Source organism: Chenopodium quinoa, unplaced genomic scaffold, assembly GCF_001683475.1.
Source record: "Chenopodium quinoa cultivar QQ74 unplaced genomic scaffold, ASM168347v1, whole genome shotgun sequence".
Lineage (NCBI taxonomy): Eukaryota > Viridiplantae > Streptophyta > Magnoliopsida > Caryophyllales > Amaranthaceae > Chenopodium > Chenopodium quinoa.
Genome location: NW_018744421.1, coordinates 41,843 through 52,032, shown reverse-complemented (window position 1 = coordinate 52,032; position 10,190 = coordinate 41,843). Strand labels below are relative to the sequence as shown.

The 10,190-nt window shown below is 30.4% G+C and overlaps 1 long non-coding RNA gene across 2 annotated transcripts; it reads left to right on the top strand.

Moving 5' to 3' along the window:
* Window positions 1–5,198: 5,198 nt before the first annotated feature.
* On the top strand, window positions 5,199–9,339 carry LOC110696952. Of its 2 annotated transcripts, none has more exons than XR_002506437.1 (3): window positions 5,199–5,730; window positions 7,266–7,602; window positions 8,523–9,339. It is a non-coding gene; the product is annotated as an uncharacterized LOC110696952 (long non-coding RNA). The 2 variants fall into 2 exon arrangements; XR_002506438.1 differs by having other exon boundaries at window positions 5,214–5,730; window positions 7,539–7,602; window positions 8,523–8,644.
* Window positions 9,340–10,190: the final 851 nt, after the last annotated feature.

Below are 10,190 nucleotides of genomic sequence, written 5' to 3'. Positions count from 1 at the left end.
GTTGTGAATATGCTTGGCACTCATAGGATGTGGGAATTGATATTATACAATTAGGGAAAAGGAAAGTACGGAGCCGCCAACAAGTTTGTAAGGAACTTGTAAACCGTTCACGGATCATTTAAGGCAACCACGATAAAGGGACAACGAAAGGCAACAACGATTGATCTATGAAGGTTACACCCCATTCATAATCCATGAGATTATTAACTCCATATGGTTCGAAACCACGAAAGGAGGATTGAGGATGATGGTACAAAGTGAGTCATGGAGTCACCTTCGCCCGTATTGGCCTCTACTCGATTCTTATAGTGAAAAGTGATTCCTGCGATCTCTAAGGCTGCAAACAAAGATTGAATTTGCTCCAAACTATTATTATGCTAAATTGGTTGAATATTAATGCAATATATAATTATAAAATATCGTGATTACTTGATTAAACAACAAGATTAAAAAGGAACCTAAACCGATTGTCCAAATTATCTTATTAGGCGTGATTTTCAATTACATATTCCCTTTAAACATGCAACATGGTGATGAATAAAAAATAATAGAATGAACATTAATATTGGAAGTAATTCAACAATAATAGCGTTAGTCAAATTAAATAATAATAAACCTAATCATGATACTAGAAACAAGAATAAAAATAAGAGTAATTAAGTGATTAATTACTCACTTTCCGCATTCCCTTAAATTGATACATCATGAATAAACTGTTAGTAACTTTAATAAAAATATAAATCATATTGAAACAATTAAATTAAATAAAAATTAGGGTTGATTTGTTCCAAACCCTCAGTTTATTATAGCTTTCATACCTTGGTTTAAGGACAGAACCTCGAGTTAAGTATGACCTCCTTGGAGTGTTTAGGGGAAGTATTTTGAGAGAATAGGGTGGCTAGTATTTAGGGTAAAGAGGAAGAAGAGAATGATTTTGTGATCAAGATTGTTGATTATTGAAAAAGGGGTGCTATTTATAATTAAAAAAGAAGTTCCAAGAATAAAAAAAAAAGATAAGAATTCGAATCGGAATAATACTCTTGCGATAGACAACAGTTTTTGCGGTTTTTGTTTTTATCATTTCTTTTGATCTAAAAATTTGAATAAGATAAATAATATGTGGTTGGAAATCTGTTGAAGTCTAATTTCTAACACAATTAGAATAAGGTTGAAGTATTTTTTAGAATAAAATATATGGCCGAAATAGTGAGAAGGTGTCAGTTTTAGATAGAGTTTGGTATTTCATTCATATCTTTTTCGTTTTAGCACAGAATTAATATTATAATATATCATTGGAAAGATAATTTCAAGGGCTATCCTAATATATAAGATTTGGATTAAAACTATGAGGCAGAAAAATAATATCTGACTATCTTTGAATGTCTTTCTATAAAAATAGAAGTAGGACTTTCAAAAAGAGGAGTTTTATTCAATTTCAAACTCTTTTAATCTTATCTTTTCAAAAAGGATAATTAAGATATTTTGGAAACTTATAGAAGCTTCTAATTAATTCTAATTATTTTAGGAATGAGATTAAATCCTTTGGACCGTCCACATGATAATTGGGTCGTAGCTAAGGTGGGCTAAGGTCCGGTTTGGGCTCAATTTAGTATTTTGGCCATAACTTATTCGTTATAACTCGAATTTGGGCTTATAATATGTCATTGGAAAGATCTTTTAAATCCCCATCCAATTATTAAATCATTGGACTCGGATTAATGATCAAAATAAACAAAACTAACCATTTTTATAAAAAGGACACGAAATGAATGATTTTAAAGGACACGAAAAGAGAAAAATAAGTTATTGTTAGGGGAAATGGGCTAGGAATTAGGTTGGTTTATGAAATGGAAATATGGAAACATGGATTTAAGGACTCCAAAGGTTAAATACTCAACCCGGCCAATAACGGCGGTGAAAGGTTGTTCATCATCAGGTGTGGTTTGGGGAGACATTTTTAGGTGTCTACACAAAGCATTTAGGAACCCCATGAAAGAAAAACGGCATCTTCTTCTTCATTCTTATGCTTGTAGAGGATTCGATGCCCGAGGAATGTTCTCACTCCGTTAGCCTAAAATTTTTTTGGCTGATCAACGGTTCGCAAACGCTCCATGAGCCTAAACAGAAAAAAAGAAGAAAAAATTATTGCGATGTTACATAAGCAGGTGGCGCGCGCATCACATCCAGTTGCACACGCCACCTGCGTGCATCTCATAAGATTGTGTAGGCATGACCAGCGCAACTTCATTACTTATGCTGAAAAAATGAAAAAAAAAAACGTACGTGTAATAGGAGTGGACTTCCCGTGAAACCGTTCTTGTTAGGGTCTCTTGTAAGGCAATTCAGGTAAAGAACAATTTTTGCTTAAGATAAAGGGGTCGTTGAGTAACACCCATATATTTTCTCCATTGTGGACACCATGGAATAATCTCCACACACTTTACCTATCCTAAGTAAACAATTGACAATAAGACAAAGACATAAAGCATGAATTTTAAAACGTTGTTTAGTCAAGTTGTCACGAGGGGGGAAAAAGTGTTATTTAAATTGAACTAAATTCACGCCTTCTTCAGTACCCATATTGGCCATATCATTGTCATTCAAACCAAAAATCTTTGGAAAACGGTTTGTAATCTGACAAGTTAGGGGCATATGTCGCGAGGAGAGTATTTGCAGGGAAACCTAGTAGAGCCTCAAACTCACCAGGTAAAGGGACTATTTCATCCCCTTTGAAAAGGAAAAGATGGTGATTCGAATCCCAATGATTAACAGCGGCATGAAGGAAGTCAACATTAATAACTAATTGCATATAGTTCACTAGAGGGTCAAGGTGGTATATTTTGTAAGCTAAGAGTCTGTTCAGTTCACCTTATTTTCACTTATTTCAGGTGTAATAAGCTCAGATAAGTTCAGTTAAGTTCAGATAAGTTCAGATCAGGTTTAAAAAGTTCTGATAAGAGTTACCCAAGTACAAATTACAACTAAAATAAGTTTAACAAGGTCTAATAAGTTCAGATAAGTTCAGATAAGTTCAAATAAGTTCAGATCAGTGAAAATCAGGTGAATAGATTACACCCTAATTTATCCTCAATTGAAAGGGAAGTGACCCATTGTTTCAAACATTTCTCAAAGGTTTTAACCATTGTTCAAAAAAAAAAAATAGAGAGAGAGAAAGTATAGAGATTAATTCTTTTTTCTTTATAGAACTACTAACAGATGAATGCAAGATGATCAAAAGCCTAAAATTTCGGCAATTTTCGCTCAAAGGCACTTGTACAAAATTGGGCTTAAGTAATGCCCATCGATAACACTTTAAAAATTTCTAGATTGTTTGATTTTTACGTAACACATTCGTAACATTGTGGTATTAGGTAACTTTTTTAGTAACACTTAAATATTTTGTAACACTTCATTGTAACACTTTGAAATTAGGTAATTACACTTGTTGTAAGTTTGTAACACTTATTAGTTTGATACTTCCTCTGGTTTTTTTTACTTGACCTATTTCTTTTATCACGCTTGTCAATGCAAAACATTAACAGTCAATAACTTTAATTCTCCATAATTAAAAAATATAAAAGTTATACATTATGATAGTACTTATGGAGAAGAATTCAAAATGATCTAACATACATATGTTTTTTTCCTTACATATTATTCACAAAACACGATCAAAGGAGGGATAGTGAATAGTGTAAAAGTCAAGGCGGGTCAAGTAAAAAAGAACGGAGGAAGTATGATTAATCCATTATTATTATTATTATTATTATTATTATTATTATTATTATTATTATTATTATTATTATTATTATTATTATTATTATTATTATTATTATTACTACTACTACTACTACTACTAGATGTAAGCACGTGCGATGCACGGTTTTTTTGTATTTCATTTTGTATATTATTTTTGTAATTTCTTATTATCTTTTATATTAGAAGTAGAATTTTTAAAAAAATAATTAAAAAAATTAATTTTTTAATAGAATTAAAAAATCTTTTGATCGATCTAAATGATTTTATTTAACCACCCGACAAATGAGATAATATTTTCATAGCTTATTTCAATTTAACAAATTCATGTTTTGCATACTTGACTAATGAATAAGAATAATTTTTTTTTAAAAAAACAAACTTAAGTTGATTTTTCTGTTTGGTATGCTCAACAAAATATTATTCCAAAGCTTTACATAAACTTGTTTTTCCTAATAAATATTTCAATAAGAACATTAAAAAAAATTACACATAAGCAAAATGTAAAAAAAAATTATTAGATACACATAAATATATGTAAGAATATTATTTAAACCTAATAAAAAATATCGATATAATTGTTGCGAAATAGATCTAAAAATTGTAAATGTATAAAATCAAATCTATGCATTGGAATTTTTTCATCATTAATTATTGTATCATTATTTTGTTGTCGATATGACAACGCGATATTGCTTATTATTTGGAACGACTGAAAAGTTTCTAATAGAGTAAACATTTCATAGTCTTCAATCAAGTTTGGACGAAAATGTTCAACACAGTTGGCTTTAAATTGAGGCATGAACTTGTGTAATCACCCTGAAATTAAAAATAAGAAATTAAATTAATTTAATAAGTTGATTATGCAATCAAAATCACAATATTTGTTTTTAAAAATACCTCTTCGTCCAATATTACCATATCCAGACTTATTAAGCTATTTTGTTTGCGGAAATTTAGTACATCAAACAGGTGAAAAACTCGTACTTTGAATTTTTAACCATTTTTGCTCGAATTTAATTCTTTGATCTGCATGTAAAAACGAAATTCATCAAACAAAACATAAACATATGAAATTAAGCTAAAAAGTACCCTACCATTGATGACCTAAAAGTGACACAAAATTACCAATACAAAATTCTCTAGATGCGAATTTTGTATAAATATGAAATTTTGTTGGTGTCGTATATGTGTCAATTTATAACAGTAGGTATAAAAAAATTTAATTTAATTAAGATTAATGAACAATTTTAATTTCTTATCATAAACACTATCAAAATTTATTTTATAATGATACTTTATCATTTAAATATAATTTTTTTCGGAGGTATTATTTAGTACTTGTGATATAGTGTCACAAGCTAGATAATTTTCCCTTAAATTTTTATTTGACCGAAAGTTTTAAGTATTAAAGTGGAATTTTCATACTTATTATACTTTAATGGTAAAAAAAAAACATTTATAAGATAATTTTGATTCGGTTGCATTATTAAACTGGAGTTGTCATTCCTATTCTACGTTGGTAAAATTTGTGCACTAAATTTTATAAGATAAATACCATATCTTATTCGCTACTTTTATTCAAAATTAAAATAAAACTCTAATTTATCATTGAACGAAATATTTACTTTTCTTATGAGGCGTCCCGAATGCTTCCGAAAAATATATTAGATTAGATTAGATTAGATAGATTAGATTAGATTAAATTATTATATCTTATCAATTTTTTTCATCAAAACCTCAACACGATTCAAATCAAAAAGTTAAAAAAAAAAAGAAGAAAAAAACACCATTTATCTTTTATTAAAATCGAGCCTCGCTGTCTCTCTCCCTCAAGCTTTCATGGTTACTCACCAGTCATCACCGATTATCCAGTCCTCCGTCACACCATGGCTCCGACAATCAACCTGGACTATCTAGCATCGGCGAGAGTCGGCGACCTCATATCCCCAAATTAGGTTTTTCATTCTCCAGGTAACCATACTCTTCTCTTCTTGTTCTATTTCAATTTCAAGGAAATTTTGAAATCAAGGCTTCTTATAATCTTATGTTGTCACATTGATATGTTTAATTTTTGTTTTATCTTTCTTGTTTCAGTTATTATATTCAATTAAATTTTCATTTTGGCGGAAAAATAAAATTAGGGTTTCATATGTTTAATTTTTCTTTTTGTTTCAATTATTATTTTAGGGACTTATAAGAAAGTAATTTGTTGAAATATAGAACAAAAATTAAAAATTTACAACTAAGATGACGAAACATTTGATGGCAAAAAAACGTTATGCTTCTTATCATCTTCTATTTTGGATCATCAGTTTATTTATATTGATTGGATATGGGATGTTTATTTATTTAATCATGTGATAAATTCAAGGTTTTAGGTGTATATTTAGCTAATTAATGACATGATTAATTGAACAGTTGATCTTATATATTTATATTGATATGAGCTTTAATTGGTAGTATAGTGATTTGATTATTTTGTTTATATGTTATATTTTCTATGGACAGTAATTTACTAATTTGGTTGCAAGCCACATATGTAGGTGGTTAATTAGAACTGAGATCACTATACTTCATCTTGACTTCTTGAGTTATACCAAAAATAATGTTAAGACAAGTCCTTAGTATGTCACACACCTAAACAAGATACCCAGTAAAGCACTACGTCTTGATCATGTCTTATCACATTAGGATTTCAATTTTTAACTTTGGATATTGGTTTAGGCATGTGATTGATTATTATTTGATGTTTATTGCTATCTACATTCTTATTATGAGCAAAGAGTTACCTAATTTTTTTATTTAAATCAATCTAAGAGCCTTGAATTTGTCTGTGACTGTGTATTAGAGTGCAATTTTAGTTCTATAATTTGTTATTCAACATGAATGTCTTGTGACTGCTGAAGATTTTAAAAGCTTCTTGAATCATTTTACTACCAAATAAATAGGCGAGTGGGATTGCAAAGTAGTTCCCTTTTATAAGTGCCTTGAGGTATAAGTTGTTATTTGTACTCTAGATGTTTTGAATTAGATTCAACAAACACTGTCCTAAGGTAGCTACAGTGGGAAAAATACTTGTTTATACCAACAATGTAGTATCTTATTGAAGACCTTTGTACCTAGTTTGTGCTCAATTTAATGTATTATCATTCCCTAATAAAAATGATTATTTTCTACCTTTTAGTTATTGGAATCACATATTTTAGGTGGTTGACATCTAATTTTGTCGCTTCTGTATGTATTCAGTTCAATACAGGTCCCAAAAAATGTAAATACTTTTTCTCACTTCTTTATTTAAGCTAGTAAGCAAAGAATTATATATAGTAACAATAGGCCTTATAAAATTTTTTACTGATATTTTTTGCGTGATTGTTATCCTCAAGAAATTAGTGAGGGTTGATACCATAGATAATGATATATAAGATGTAGTGCCAAATTCATGTCTTTTAAATTTATTGAAATGCTTTTTTTTTTTTTTTTTTTTTTTCATAACAAAAATAAACTAGTTATACAAGCTTCTGGGCTTTCTTTTGTCCATTGAAACTTCTTTTGAGGTAAAATTTTCTTTCTTCTAATTAATCATCGAATGTCAATTTACTTGTTAGTATAACTAATTTTGGGTTCTTCCAAGGTAGACTACTAAAAATATCTGATAGTCACTGAAGTCATGAAATATTATTATAGTGAGTGCTTTTATTTTATTTTATTTTATTTTTTGCTAACATACTCTCTTAAATATAATTAATTGTTTGACCCACCCTCCTATTGAGAGTGCGTAGTGAGGCTCCAGCTTATGAAAGTTCCGAAATTTTGACGAGTTAACAAGGCTGACGACTATTGAAGGTACATAACTCTCCACCTTAAATCAATTGTTAAATTTTAGATTTTGTAGAATTAATAAACTTGTTTTAGAATCGATGATTTATGTAATTTAATTCATGCATGTGTAAGCTTGTATTGATAATATTCAGAAACTGAGTTAGGATAAATAGCTGTTGAATTTCGGCTGTGGATTGTATGTTGGTTGCCGGATCGATGCCGAGTTTGACCAGGCTTAGTTTAAGGGCTTGGTTTATGATACATGATTATTGAATGAATTTGGCTCTGTTTGGGGGAAATAAAAAAAAATATTGGTTAAAATCAGTTATACTTCGTAAAATGTGGTTATCAGCAAATTAAAATCTAAATCTGATTTTAGTGTGTGAGATTAGTTATAATCTATATAAATAAGGTAGAGAAGAACAAGGCCTTGATAATTAGTGTATTATTGTTACCCTTGCATTCTTGTTTTTAGTTTTCTTCTTGTTCTTGTTGAATAGCTCATATTTTGCAAAAAAAAGGTTAAATTCCATTTTGATTACTCGAGGTGATCTTCTCATTCCCAAGCTGTTTCATTATACTCCATGATAGCTTAATTTAGTTTCCCTTGTGTTTTTGTTTTTGCTTTTACATCAGTTCTCTTGTTGTTTTTGGTGAATAACTCATATTTTGACAATATTTGTTTCTATTTGAACATGGAATTTATACCTGAGATAGTGAGATGATCATCATCGTTTGGATTGTGAGATTGTACACATCGATCGAGTGGGTTTCTATTGGCTTTAAAATTGTTTCAATTCATCTGATGCTGTTTGGGAATGTAGAAAGTAAATGTTTTGCAGTTTAATCTTGCATTGTCATGAGCAGTTAAAATCTGAAGTCATATGCCATGATGATGACTTTTAACTATGAATTAATCAATATTTTGCTCCTGTACTCTGCAGGAAATTCAAGAGGAAGAAAGTGCTAGCTGCAAACACAGAAGAAACTGTTTGTGTTGAGTCTTGTTTAGCTGTTTAATCCTAGTTTGTGGACACGAAAATAGTCTCATAACACAAAAAAAAAATAACACTTAGATCAAGGGTTGCTAGGGAGAGATTCAACACAAAGAAAAATCCAATGGGGAATGGATTTGGATATGATGCAGATGACACAACAACAGATTAGAAGACGTGTCGACCAACATCAAGATAAAGTGGCACAACAATCTAAGAGGAAGGTAGTCTCTTCAATATCTTAAAATTTCCAAGTGAGATTAGGCAAGTCCACTGCATAGAAAAAATAATATCATATCACAGTAAGCAAGAGGAGGAGGTTGAGATTGGGAATGGTTTCCAAAATAAGATAGGGCAGAGTAATGCAATGGTGCTGCTGTTACTGCTGTTTTTTTGCTTATATTGTTGTCCATTGCTGTTTGCTGCTGCTACTACTGTCTACTGCTGATGCTCCTATTTTCTACTACTACTACTACTGTCTACTGCTACTGCTTCTGCTACTACCGTTATCTGGTATTAATGAATGCTGTTACTAGTAGCTGTTGTTTTCGCTAGCTAGCTGTTGCCAAGTGCTATTATTAGTGTTGTTCTCTGCATCTGCGCTGACTAGAAATTGGAGTTCTAGAAGAGATCGAAGTTCACTACTTTATATTTTGATTATTTGATTGTTTAGCCCAAAAAAAAATAAAAAAATAATGGTGTTTATTTTGTAAGAACTATGAAATTAATTATTTCAATTCAAATTATAGTCTATTATATATGTTAATTTCACATTCCTTGTTTTACATGTTAATAATATTTTTATATTATAATAATATTAATAAATGTTACTTATTAATTAATAAGGTGTTACGTTAATTTGAAAAAAGTGATACATATAGTCAAATCAAGTGCTACATCAGTTCGAAAAAGTGATACACAATGTCGAATAAAGTGATACAATATGATTAAAAATGTTACTAAAGACAGGTATGTGTTATATAATATTTAAAAAGTACCACTTCAAAAATGATACTAATAATATAAAAAGTGTTACATTAGAGGGTTATAGTAACACTTTTGAAAGTGTTATCATATGTCATTTAAAGTGTTACATAAGACCTTAGGTAACATGGGCGGAAGTATCACCTAATAAAATGTCCCTATTGTCTATAGTAACACTTTTACCAGTTAATGTAGCACTTTTTTGGTGTTACTTGAGGTTAGTTTTGTACTGAAAGTTTTCTCACAGGTGGCGCAATTGAGACCAAAATCGGGCTCGACAAAATAGAAAGTTTCATGGTACGTCGTCCACGGGAATTGGGAAGTGCCTTTGCTCCCTTTCCCAATTGTTGACCGTCAACTCGTAGACGAGGCTTTGACGCAAATTTAAAAGGGATTCTCGGTAGTCCGAAATGTGCGCGCATCTTATGAGTTGCGCGCGCCAACCGCGCACATCTAATTGAAATGCGCGCGACAGCCGCACGCAACCTATCCAATTGCGTGCGATTTGACTGTTGCGACATGTTATTAGGCTTATTTTCGTATTTTTGAACCTCAAAATAACAGAATATTAACGGAATTTTATGTCTTATCATACACTCAACTTTGTTAACACTTGTTTCCTTTCTTTTCCTT